The 13,543-nt window shown below is 42.5% G+C and overlaps 1 protein-coding gene across 1 annotated transcript in view; it reads left to right on the top strand.

Moving 5' to 3' along the window:
* The window catches only part of LOC124714935 (CD63 antigen-like), a 454,243-nt gene that overhangs the window by 56,040 nt on the left and 384,660 nt on the right, over positions 1-13,543 (top strand). The gene's annotated exons all lie outside the window — the stretch shown is intronic.

The following is a 13,543-nucleotide window of genomic DNA, read 5'->3' as shown; positions in this document are numbered from 1 at the left end:
ATGAGTTTTTACAAGTTATCGTTTGCAAAAAAACACGTTTCGATTTCTTGAACCGTTTACGAAATTTGCAGTTGATACAACCACATGGTTTACAACGAGCAGGACGAAAGTATCGGTCGCGTCGCGAACGACCCGCGCGCGGTCATCGCACAGCCCGTCCGCCGACATATCATTCAATATCTCGTTCTGCTCTCAGCTTTAAAAACAATTTCGATATGTTGACTAAATTTCATACGCAATAATGTATTACCTAAAATGAACTGTACGCAAAGTCCACGCAATGCGTTTTTACCTCTGCACACTCATTCAAATTTCGTGTAAAGGTTTACGTAAATGCGATACAGCAAGTAACCACGACGAATAACGAAAAGAAATTCGGTCCTTTATCGAGAGAAGATATCAGGCTGTAACATGCCCAAGAATCAAATTTTTCTACCGAATATTTCCCTTGGAATCGGATGATAAGTATTTCATAGCTGCCGCCGCGTCCGCGCCAGCGGTTCGGCGAAAGTTCGTGTGGCCCGGGGGTCCGTACCTGACGTCACGCTCAGCGCGTTCTGTGATTGGCGGCGCGCACCTGGAGCGCGGCACGCGGCAGCGGAAGCGGTTCAGGCCGGTTCCCACTAGAGCGCGGCAGCGCGGCGTGCGGCAACGGCGGCGGCAAGCGTTTTCCGCTTTGACACGGCGGCTTGCGGAATTGGCGTTCCCATCTGGAAGCGGCAGACGCTAGCGGTAGCCAATGACGGACAGCCACTGACGTACGGGGCGGGACCCACTGAAACGCCCGGTGCGTTTGATTAACTATATCTTACACCTACAAGAAGGAAAGACGAAGTTGGGTGAAGACATACCAAATTTTCATTTTCTGTAGAATGTATTCTTTCACATATTTCATTATTCATGTTTTCTCATTTCACCATAAACACATTGAAACAATCAATGTACGACAAAAGAGATTATTCAGATAGTTAAGCGAGACAAAAATTTAAAATTTGATACGGTAGCAGGTACAGGAAAACAGTAAGAACACAAAGGGATGAAAGTGGAAGCCACCTGGTAGAATTTCGCACAGAGCATAATGTAATCATCGCCGGCACCTTGCTTAACACTCATGAAAGAATAATACATATTTGGAACAAAGTTTTCGAAACCAGATTTTAAATTATAAGACATTTTCCCTGTGCAGACGCAAACCTACAATACTTTATTGGTTACGATTTGCAGTTTACAACCAAAAATACAGTAAACGATAGCAAATTAAGGAAATGGAACTTGAATAAGTCAAGACCCACAGTTATTCGATAATCTTATTTACCGTAATGCAACGACTGACTGAAACAGAGGAAGGAATCCGCTAGAATACGAATGGATATCTTTGAGAGAAGAAGTGGTGAATGCAGCAGAGTATGTTAACGGGAAGAAGGTACAGTAGAAATCGTTAGATAAAATGTGATATATTAAATTTAGTAGCATGGAGAGCTGCATCAAACCAGTCTCAGGACTGAAGACCACAACAACAAACAACATATTAAATTTGACAAGAGGGAAAATTATAAAAATGCAGCAAATAAAGTAGACCATGGGAAACAGAAATGTCTAAACATGACGTCGACAGAAAGTCCAAAATTGCAACGCGATTTTGCACTTTGAAAACGTAGGGGAATGAAAATGAGAAAGAACAAAGAAAACTTTCCTCAAAGGAGAAGCAACTGTCAAGAACTCATTTGGCAAGCCAGAACTAAGCAAATAAGAGAAGGCTAGAAAGTGGAAGGAATATGTAGGTAGGAGAGTGAGAGGGGTTGCGCAAACTAACATAAGCACAATGTTAGATTCCTGTGAAATGTCTGAACACGCAAAGCAATACTGATCCTACCACTTAGATAAGTAGACACACTGAAGAACTGCGAAACTGTGTTTATAGCATTTGCATGTTTAGAGAAAGGTTTTGACAATCTAAATGAAAACATTCTTTGAAGCTCTGGAGATGTCAGCGATAAAACACAGGACCACAAGATTATCTACAACTTGTACAGAAACCAAACTGCATTTCTAAGACTTCAATGACTTGAAAGGGAAGCAGTAATTGAGAAGGTAGAAGTAGAGATGACATAAAATGAAGACTGTCAATAGCAAGAAAGCGTTCTGAAAAAGAAAATTTGTTCACATCGAATATAAATTATAATGGTTGGATACTATTTTACAAGGGTATTTGTGTGGACTGCAGCCTTGTATGTAAGTGAAACGTGGACGATGAACAGTTCTGTCACGAAGACAATGGACGCTTCAAAACGTGGTGATCAATAAGAATGCTGAAGATTAGATATGAGGATCGTGTAACTAATGAAGAGGTACGGAATCAAATAGAGGAGGAAGAGGAAATTACGGCACAACTTTGACTACAACAGGGGTAAGTTGACAGGACATATAATGAGGCGTCAAAGAGTGAGGACAAAGGGGTTGGGTGATAGTATTCTGATAATAATCATCTGTTGAAATGCTGTTCTACTATTTTATCTATTAATGTAAGCAGTGAATTTACTCTTCCATGCACTCCTCCACAAAACATTTAAACCAAAACTGAAATCAGCTGAACACCAAATCTTTCAACCACTGTCTGACAACTACTGGATTCACTTTCAACTTTCTATAACTATCACTGACTAGCCACACGCACATACAGATATAAGGAGAACAAAAATAAACAAACATTTGTTTTCAGCATATAATTCTGCAGGTTGGCAACATGTACATAAACAAACCAGACAGGAAGGGACATGAGGTGAACACACTGTAGTTACGACTTCAAATCAGAGTTTTCGGTAAAACGTCTTCTGCTAGTGACAGAAAAAAACAGAGCGAACATGAAAATGTGCTTATGTTCCATAATATAAGTTTTAGTTCAACCTCCAGCATGTGACCAGGTGAAGGGAAACGTATATGTCCGCCTGTCCGCCAAAAACTCGGTTCACTGTAAGTAATCAGTCATTCACGTAAAAAAAGATGTGAACTGTTTTATAATCTGCAGGTATCACATATCAAAACAAAACTGAATCATTCTAGATTCCACCGAAGGTGCCTTAAAGTAAAAGGTGAAACGCGTCTTCAATCAGTGAAGTACACTGGATAAAGAAAAAAAAGTTTCTTACTTACCAAAGAGAATAATCAATAGCTGTAGATATTTAGTAAATTACATCTTATGACATACCAGCAAATTAGTTTCGGTTTAACTTCTCATTCCACATGATATTAAATGCTGTTTAAAAAAATTCATCTATCCCTTCTGAAAAACTGTAGTTACTTTCATATCTTGGTAGATAAACAGATTTAGGATATTTATCATGCGACGAAATACATGACTTTTCACAAGTTATCGTTTACAAAAAAACATGTTTCGATTTCTTGAACCGTTTACGAAATTTGCGGTTGATACAACCACATGGTTTACGACGAGCAGGACGAAGTACCGGTCGCGTCGCGAGCGACCCGCGCGCGGTCACCGCATAGCCCGTCCGCCGTCACCGCACAGCCCGTCCGCCGACATATCATCCAATATCTCGAGAACGGTGATAGCTATCGATCTGCTCTCAGCTTTAAAAACAATTTCGATATGTTGACTAAATTTCAAACGCAATAATGTATTACCTAAAATGAACTGTACGCAAAGTCCACGCAATGCGTTTTTACCTCTGCACACTCATTCAAATTTCGTGTAAAGGTTTACGTAAATGCGATACAGCAAGTAACCACAACGAATAACGAAAATAAATTCGGTCCTTTATCGAGAGAAGATATCAGGCTGTAACATACCCAGGAATCAAATTTTTCTGCCGAATAGTTTCCTTGGAATCGGATGATAAGTATTTCATTGCTGCCGCCGCGTCCGCGCCAGCGGTTCGGCGAAAGTTCGTGTGGCCAGGGGTTCCGTTCCTGACGTCACGCTCAGCGCGTTCTGTGATTGGCGGCGCGCACCTGGAGCGCGGCACGCGGCAGCGGAAGCGGTTCGACATGGTCAAACCGCGACGCAGAGCCCGCGGCGGCGTGCCGCTGACGCCGTTTCCATGGCAACCACGCCGCTGACGCGCGGTTTTGACGCGCGGCAGCCCTAGTGGGAACCGGCCTTTATTGTAAGGGCAGCAGTGGCAGATCTTGCAGCTACCGCAACAGGATAAATGAGCTTGTGAGCGCAGACGTGTCAACATCAACTGGTACGAACCGGTTATTGGCATTAGGACTACGGGTGTGCGCACCTTTAGCGCTCGTCTTCCACTCAAGCCACAGCATCGACCTGCACGCCTCGGCCAGCCTCTGTGGCCGAGCGGTTCTAGGCGCTTCAGTCCGGAAGTGCGCTGCTGCTACGGTCGCAGGTTCGAACCCTGCCTCGGGCATGGATGTGTGTGATGTCCTTAGGTCAGTTAGGTTTAAGTAGTTCTAAGTTCTAGGGGACTGATAACCTCAGATGTTAAGTCCCATAGTGCTCAGAGCCATTTGAACCATATGCACGGCTCGACTGGTGCCGTCAGAGGATCACTGCACCAAAGTGATGCTCGTCTCGGCGTACGACGTAGAACTGGTGAGTGCTGTCTCGTAGAGTGCATTCGTCCAAGACTCACTGGCCCAACCCTATGCAGGCTCGGTACGTGCAGAATGTTGTTAAACCCTTTCTTTTGGCATTCTTGAAACAGGAAGGTGATGTATTATTCCAACAGGATAATGCTCCCCCTGTAACGCCGAAAATGCATATCCTCGTATTTCCATCTATTGTACTATAATTTTTTTCCTTATTTTGTTACCTAAATATATGATGTTTCTGTGTCTTTGTATATTGTAATTGTTTTACTATTTGTATATATATGCATTTATGTCGATGTATAATTGGTTTGTTGTGTAAAGATTATTTGTATTTTTACGCTGGGTCTGGCCTAGGGAAACTATGCTATCGAACCATTACATCGATAGGTCGCGTGGAGAACCAAAGTGTTTAGGATCTTTGGTAGTGTTAACTCTGCCGCGTGGAGCGCGGGCAGAGCAGAGAGAGTCTGGCTGGGGTGGTGCAGTGGAGCAGGTGTGTTGTGTGAAGCTCCCGCGAGTTGCCGCGCTTTCGGGGCTTGGCAGCATGTAATTGTGCTCGACTTGCGATGATAGTTTCTGACATGGTGTCGCGGACGGGAAGCATTAGCTGGCGCACATCAAGAGCCCGTTTCGTCTGGTGACTGTGTCGAGAAGAAGGCGCGCCAACATCCAGCTTCTGCAACAGCGACGGCTGACAATGAGTGACTGTCGCCACCTCCTCGATCGACGGCTTCAAACCTTCAATCAGCCAACAAGGAAGACTGGAAACACGTAAAGTTTTAGAACTTTATGGCAGACCTCAGCTTTTCAAACTTTTAAAATTGTTTCATAACTAAATTACAGCAATGTAGCATGAACCTTTGTTGCTCATTGTCCCAATTGCATTGCCAAGCAGGATCCCTTCCTTTTCCGAAATGAGTCCGAGTGTCGTTGAAATTCAAAAGCCAGCATCATTCGATTTCACTGCTTTAATTTCAAAGTTCAGTTAAGGTATTCATAGCTGGCTACAATATTTAGATTGCACAAGCACAAATTAAGAGTGTGAGTTTTGTTACCGTATTTTAGTTACCTGTGACTGCAGCTCAGCTTGGTACGTACTAAATTTTACTATTGTTAATTGTTCAGAATCATTTAATTCAAGTTCAAAGTTAAATCTCTTATTTCTAAATTGCGTATATTGAAGTAGCTTTTGAAATGATTGTTGAGGTAGTCCAAGACTAACCGTATTTTACTGAATTTCGATGTGCTTCAGAAAGAAAGCTCACTATTAACTTCAGTCACTAAATTAACTTTCGATTTTCTGGTTTTATTAATTCTTTTGCTAAATTAAGTCAGAGTGTAGCGAAATTTATTACTTCTGACAAACTTTCAGTTTTCACACTACACATGTCAACCTTCAGTTGCCACGCTTCTAGTGCTAATTATATGTGTAATAACCTTTCTTTTTTCAGTTACTATAGTAATTGTCCTTAGGACTAGCGACCGTAATTTCTCCCAAATCTCAAATATCTAATTACCGCTAGTTAATTGTTAACGTAACGGCCGCACATTTACTTTCTTTATTAACTTTACCCCTTTTCAAAACTAATTTCCACCAGTTTCATTTGCATTTTTCCTTTCATTTAGATATAACCCTTTCCTCCCTCTTTACCGACAAGTTGACTTCGGTGACGATTGCTTTTTCCCAAATTTCCATTAGGTACACGCGGTTTAATTTTTCATTGTCATTAAGGTCGATAAGTGAGGGGGAGGTTACACCCCACACACTGCCTGTGAAACTCAATGTGCTCTGCAGGACGTGCAGCAGCTTCCCTTGCCAACGTGATCTCCGGACTTGTCTCTAAAAGAGCACATGTGCGGTATGATGGGACGAAAAGTGTTGCATGGGGGCTTAATTAAAATAAAATGAAAATACTTTTTAATTTTTAGTAGTTGTATGTCCGATTACGAAGTCTCGTAAACGGTTGGCCCTGACTAGATTTAGTACGCAATCTGACTGCATAGAATAATAACAAGGAATGAAAGAAAATTTTCGTTAACACAATTAATTAATTAATTAAGTCCCCAGCAACTATAAAACCAACGCAACAACAAAGCACAAGTGTAACTGTTCTGTGTGTGGAAGTGTGATTCAACGTACACATCTGGCACGGTTCTTCTTCAATAAGACAAGAAATTTTAAGTATCATTTATACTGAAGTAATTAAAAAAATATAAATACTATAACTGCGTAAGGAAACCAGAATTACACTCTAATACAAGAACACAAGCCAGATGCTTTGTTGACTGAACCTGTAATGACGCATTATTTAAGACACTGAAATAATGAAAAAACAGGGAATATTTTACCTTCATATATATTGACGAAAAGCACTTTGATCATTACAATATCTCCATTCGAACAACATCTGCTGTCTAGCCCATCAAACGACAGCATAAAACATGGAACAAGCACTCTCCACTACGACTTCTCGACAAGCACTCCTCACTACGACATCTCAGCAAGCACACTACCTACTACGAGTTCTCGACAAGCACTGCCAGTGGAGGCGGCGGAATAATACTCTTTGGCGCAATCTCTGGCGCTGTGGCTCAGTGTAGCCACCTTTCAGTGTCTCCTGTTACTCGTCATCCAACAAGTGTTTTACAGAACTAACTGAACATGTCGAGCAGGCGTGCGCCGGACAGTATTGACCATCTGTACGATCGACTGGATGCCATGAGTCAGCGCCTGCATTGCCACCTGTGGAGACTACACTATGTACTAATATGCCTGTTTAGTCATGCATCGGCACCTGGTTCCTCAGAACCGTTTGTGCTGTTGACTTATAAATGTAATCATTTCATATATCCAACATGCACTGTTGTAAAAAAAAGACTTGAGTGAACTGGGAACATCTAAAAGGGTGTACTAATTCTATTCCGGCAGTGTATTTTGGTAGGTACACGAGTTTGCAGCATCAGTCTCGGTGATAAATGACAGATTTCTAAAGAACATTTTTTTTTTTTGACGAACGCAAGAATACGGCTTTCCTAAGCAGGTCACAGAATTCCTTCAGGAAAAATGTCTTCTAGGAAGAGACAGAGTGTCTGCTGTGAGCGTGGCAGCAGGCTGCGTAGCCGTCCAATGGATTCGCGTCGTCCTGACGTCACTCCGGCGTCCGAGAGCGTATCGATTGAAGGCATTTAATGTCTGATTGGCTTAACAACTTTTAGGCCATGGTGCCGCGAGACCCTAAGTTGACAGCCGCGAGAGACGGCTCGATCAGCGCCTTATTGGCAGAGATCCTCTCTGACCGCCTCCGCTGATGCTGAAACGACGAACCGCCACTGTGCACCTAAAGAACACTGGCAACTTCACTGCGTTAAACGGCTGTTGTCAGTGGACGTATTGTTATCTCTGCCGAAAGACAGAGCTCGTTCGTCGTTAAATTTACGCTGGCTGACAAAAAAAGCGAAGCACACAAAAAAATGGTTCAAATGGCTCTGAGAACTATGCGACCTAGCTTCTGAAGTCATCAGTCGCCTAGAACTTAGAACTAATTAAACCTAACTAATCTAAGGACATCACACACATCCATGCCCGAGGCAGGATTCGAACCTGCGACCGTAGCGGTCGCTCGGTGCCAGACTGTAGCGCCTAGAACCGCACGGTCACTCCGGCCGGCGTGAAGCACACAGAACACATGGTTGCATGTCAGTGTAACTTCGTACACATACACACCATCACAGGATATACAATTGTTTATAGTCGCAATTGTCTCTGACAGTTGGAACGGCCAACAGAATGTATTAGTCCAACATATATTTCGTGTTGTTACTAGGCATGGTAATACATACATGCTGATTCGTAGTAACTTTTAGAAACACCCGATGCGACGAAGATGACGCTGACATTAATGGTAGACAGATGGGGCCGCAAAAGTCGGGAAATACCCCAAAATTAGATGACAAATGTCGAACATGTGACGTCGCCAGATGACGTGCCTCGCCGCACGCCCAGCGGTGTATCCTATCGGTCTTTCGCATCTGATCATTCCAACCTAAGTCAAGCATTTACGTCAGTGAGGCTCCGGGCCTACATGCGCATCTTTAGCGCGTGGGGCTCAGGGTTCGAGTCTAGTGTCTAGTAGGCAACGCTTTTTTGCATTTGCATTAGACATTTATGTGTTTACGTTGAGGTTAGATTTGTTATTTTATTTACCTGTCTCGCGGTCTCCGCTGGTTAATTGCAAAGTACAGTACAACACAAATAAGTATAAGCTTCCGAGCTCCATCGCTACCAGTAAATGATCTACGTGTTCTAAATTAAAGTCTGTAAACAAAAAAAGAGGGGGCAAAAGGAAAGAAACACAAAATAAGAATATCTTCTCCTTGGTTGCAGCGAGGACAATAATTTTGTATCTTCTACGTTTACAACAAATAACATTTACAAAACATGTTCGAAAATCTATTAGCCTAGCGGAGCGATGTGTGGTAGCACTGCCCCCTACTGAGGAGGGTAAGATGGGCAAGTCCAATCGCTGCATGTGTGGCGAGGTGCGTCATCTGATGACATCACATGTTCAAAATTTGTCATCCATTTTGTTTGATTTTAGGGAAAGGACCAAACAGCGAGGTCATCGGTCCCATCGGACTAGGGAAGTGTAGGGAAGGAGGTCGGCCGTGACCCATCAAAGGAACCATCCCGGCATTTGCTGGCATTTAGAGAAATCGTGGAACACCTAAATCAGGATGGCCGGAGGCGGGTATGAACCGTCGTCTTCCCGAACGCTAGTGTGCTAACTACTGCGCCACCTCGCCCAGTCCATCCACTTTTGGGGTATTTCCGATATTAAACTATTTGTCTTAGCAGCATCTACGTCGCTTCGGGTTTTTTAAAATGTTTTTGAGAATCACCCAGTATAAGGGGCATGAACAGTGTCGCATGTTGAGTAATCACTGTGAAGGACACGAAGATACTTACGGGAGACAGCGTTATCAGCACTTGACAGAATTCGATAGCTGCGTCATTGTCGATCTCCATATGGCCGGCTGGCGGAATCGTGCATTATCCAGTTTAGTGGAATATTCGAATGTGAGACAGGTCCCATGTTAGACCGTGAAAGAAAGTTCAGGTCGACAACGTCTGACCACCACAATGGAAAATCGCCGTATTGTCCACCAAGCACATCGTGACCACTTCACTTCTACGCCTGCCATTCGAGAACAGATTATGAACTCTCTGCAACATTGTCCGATCTCGCAACGATGGTTGGAGACCGGCAGTAGCCGCACTAGGGCATCACTGTTCCATCCACAGGCTGGCGTGAACACCGCAACAGAAATGGCTGTGTGTGGAGTAGCGCCCTAACCAGGAATAGCGGACTGCTGATCAGTGGCGTCGCATTGTGTTCACCGATTAATTACTGTTCTCAGTGTCCCGGCTGACCACCGTCGACGGGTATGGCGGCAACCTCTGGATGGTTCCACGCTTCCAGTGTTTTGGTGAGGCACTGCGGTGTCACTCCTGGCGTCTTGGTGAGAGGAGATATCGGCTATGAATTCAGGTCATAGCTGGTACTGATTCGAGCAACTCTGACGGCGTAACAGTATCGTGTTGACATTAATCACCAGGACAACGCTCATCTGCACATGGTAAGTGTGTCTGTGAGGTGTCTGCCTAATGTTCAGGCATTCATATGATCAGCAAGAAACCCAGAGGTGTCCCTGATAGAACATGTGAGTGACCACCTCGGACGTCAACTCTGCCGCAGTCCCAGTATCAAGGATATCTGCGTGCCTGGTAGCCTCAAAAGAGGATACAATGATTTTATGGCACCCTTCTCAACCGAATCAGTGCATGCGTTCAGGCCATACCGGGGAGCATCGTCATATAGATGAGTAGGCTGATTCTGTCTAGGCCGTTGCACATTTCACTTGATTTTGTAATCAGTGTAGCAACGTAACATACCCTGTCAATCTCTGAAACTTCATTTCGTTTCCGCATCCACTTCATTTTATTTTTATTTTATATGTCATGTTCCGTAGGACCAAATTGAGGAGCAAGTCTCCATAATCATGGAACGAGGCAGTCCATGGAATTGTAACGGAAGAATAATAACAGATAAAATGAAACGTATATGAATCCTAAGCGGACCACAAGCCATAAGTTTCAAATGGTTCAAATGGCTCTGAGCACTATGGGACTTAACATCTGAGGTCATCTGTCCCCTAGAACTTAGAACTACTTAAACCTAACTAACCTAAGGACATCACACACATCCATGCCCGAGGCAGGATTCGAACCTGCGACCGTAGAGGTCGCGCCTAGAACCGCTCGGCCACACTGGCCGGCGCCATAAGTTTAAGTAAACATAATCAACAATGTTGCACACGAATTAGCTTAATTTTTGATTTTTTCCAGGGGCTCATCGAGAGAATAGAAGTCAGCCACGGGGAAACGCTTCAGTTAGACTTGAAAATGCGCGAATTATTGCTAGGATTTTTGAGTTCTTGTAGCAGCTTATTGAAAATGGATGCAACAGAATACTGCCGGTCTTTCTGCACAAGAGTCAAAGAGGTGCGTTCCAAATGCAGATTGGATTTCTGTGATTGAAAGCTACTAACTCTTAGGAATAAGATGATATGATAACATCAAACGACGCCAAACAAAATATATATTAAGAGGCCAGTGTCAGAATTTCCAGACTACTGAAAAGGAGCCGACAAGAGGTTTGCGAACTTATGCCAGATAGTGCTCGAACCGCCCGTTTCGGAGCCTAATCAGAAGAGACACTTCGAAAAATAATACCATGCGCCATAAGCGAATGAAAATAAGCAAAGCAGAGTACGTTTTGTGTCGAACTGTCGCTTGTTTCAGATACTGCTCTAATAGTAAATAAAGTAGCATTTAGTTTTTGAACAAGATCCTGAACATGGGCTTTCCATGACAGCTTATTATCTGAACGGCTAGGAATTTGAACACCTCAGCCTCACTAGTCATATGCCCATTCTGTGTAATGAAAAGATCGTTTTTTTTTTAGATGGGTGTTGGAAACTGTAAAAAGGAGGTTTACTGTGATTTAGCAACAATTTGTTTTCTAAAAGTCATGAACTTATGTCTTGAACTGCATTATTTGACACTGTGTGAATGTTCTACATTCTTCGCTACCAGGCTACTGCCATCAGCAGAAATATTTTAGACTCACCTGTATCACTAATAGACTAATAGACTAATAGAATCTCAAGTCTTACATTCACACGCACAAACAAAATCTACACAATTATCAATGCACATGCCCCTATTAATGAGGAAAACCGGAAAAACAAAGAAAAAGTGGAGGCCTTTTGGAATCATCTAGATGACATTATTCAGAAAATTCCAGATAAAAAATTCATCATTCTTCTTGGAGATTTTAATGCACAGATTGGTAAAGAAAAAAGATATAAGAAAATAGTTGGAGACTATCCTGCACACAAGAGAACAAACAGAAATGGTGTGAGGGTAATAGAACTTTGCCAAGCACACAGTTTAATTCTTAAATCCACATCTTTCAAGAAACTACCACGAGGACAAAAGACATGGATATCCCCAAATCCTAGCCTTGGGGAATTTCAACTTAATCATGTGGCAATCAAGAAGATTTTTCGCAAAGAAATAATGAATGTTAGGGTACTCAGGGATGCAAACTTGGATTCAGACCACTACCTTTCTAAAATTAAGTTCAAAATCATCGCAAACAGAAAACGCAGTATGAAACAAATTAAGGGTCGGAATTACAACACAGAAAAGATATTAAAATCAGATGAATTCACAAAAGCAACAGAAACCATTCAGATACAAAGCTGGGAGTATATCAAGGAAAACCTCATTACTACAGCCGAACGGATAACACCTAACATAAAAGTAAAAAATAAAATAAAAAAAATAAAAAATGCCTGGTGGTCGCTGGAACATGATGCCCTCATTGAAACAAGAAAAAAGGCATGACAAAACTGGAAATCACAGAAAACAGAAGAAAGCAGACTGAATTTCATTACAGTTAGAAAACTGGTAGATAAAAATCTAAAAAGGATTAAGAAGACACATGAAAACAAAATTCTCCTCCAAATTGATGAAGTATTTGCTAAAAACAACACAAGCAGCTTTTACCGAACTTTCAAACAAAGATTATCAAGATTCAAAGCACACACCCTCCAATTTCGAGATGTAAATGGGACCATCGCTCACAATTAAAACGGAAAATTGCAAAATACTTTGAGAAACTCTTGAATTGTGAACCCATCCTTGAAAAATTTGAATCCATTCCAAATAACCGTGAGAAGCCGGATTCACAACCACCGATGACTGAAGGACTACAGAAGGTCATTTCAGAACTTAAAAGCAACAAAGCGTCCGGAGAAAACCAAATAGTGGCTGAACTATGGAAAAAGGCTGACAAAAATGCAATTACATCCCTTAAGTGTGTTTTCGATAAAATCTGAAAAGAAGAAGAGATCCCCACAGAATGGAGAACAGCTCTCATCCACCCTAACCACAAGAAAGGTTTGAAGACAGACCCCAACAATTAAAGAGGAATATCGCTGCTGGATATAACATACAAGGTTCTTTCTAAAGTCCTTTTGAACAGGGCAGAGTCGCAACTGGACCCGCAAATCGGGGAATACCAGGGAGGTTCTAGAAATGGTAGACCATGTTCGGAACAAATACTAAACCTCAAAAACTTCAAGGCACACCAAAAATCAAGGGAAAAGGCATACGTAATCTCCTTCATCGATTTCGGAAAAGCATATGATTCGATTGATAGAGAATCTCTATTATCAGTCCTGGAAGAAATGAGTTTGGATTAGAAAACAACTAATATTGTAAAGGCGACCCTTGCAAACACATTTTCGAAAGTTAAATTTATGGGCGTATTATCAGAACCCTTTGAAATAAAAACGAGAGTGCAACGGGGGGGGGGGGGGGGGGGGTGGTCTCTCACCGTTGCTG

Source organism: Schistocerca piceifrons, chromosome 1, assembly GCF_021461385.2.
Source record: "Schistocerca piceifrons isolate TAMUIC-IGC-003096 chromosome 1, iqSchPice1.1, whole genome shotgun sequence".
Classification (NCBI taxonomy): domain Eukaryota; kingdom Metazoa; phylum Arthropoda; class Insecta; order Orthoptera; family Acrididae; genus Schistocerca; species Schistocerca piceifrons.
This window is presented reverse-complemented; position numbering and strand designations above follow the sequence as displayed.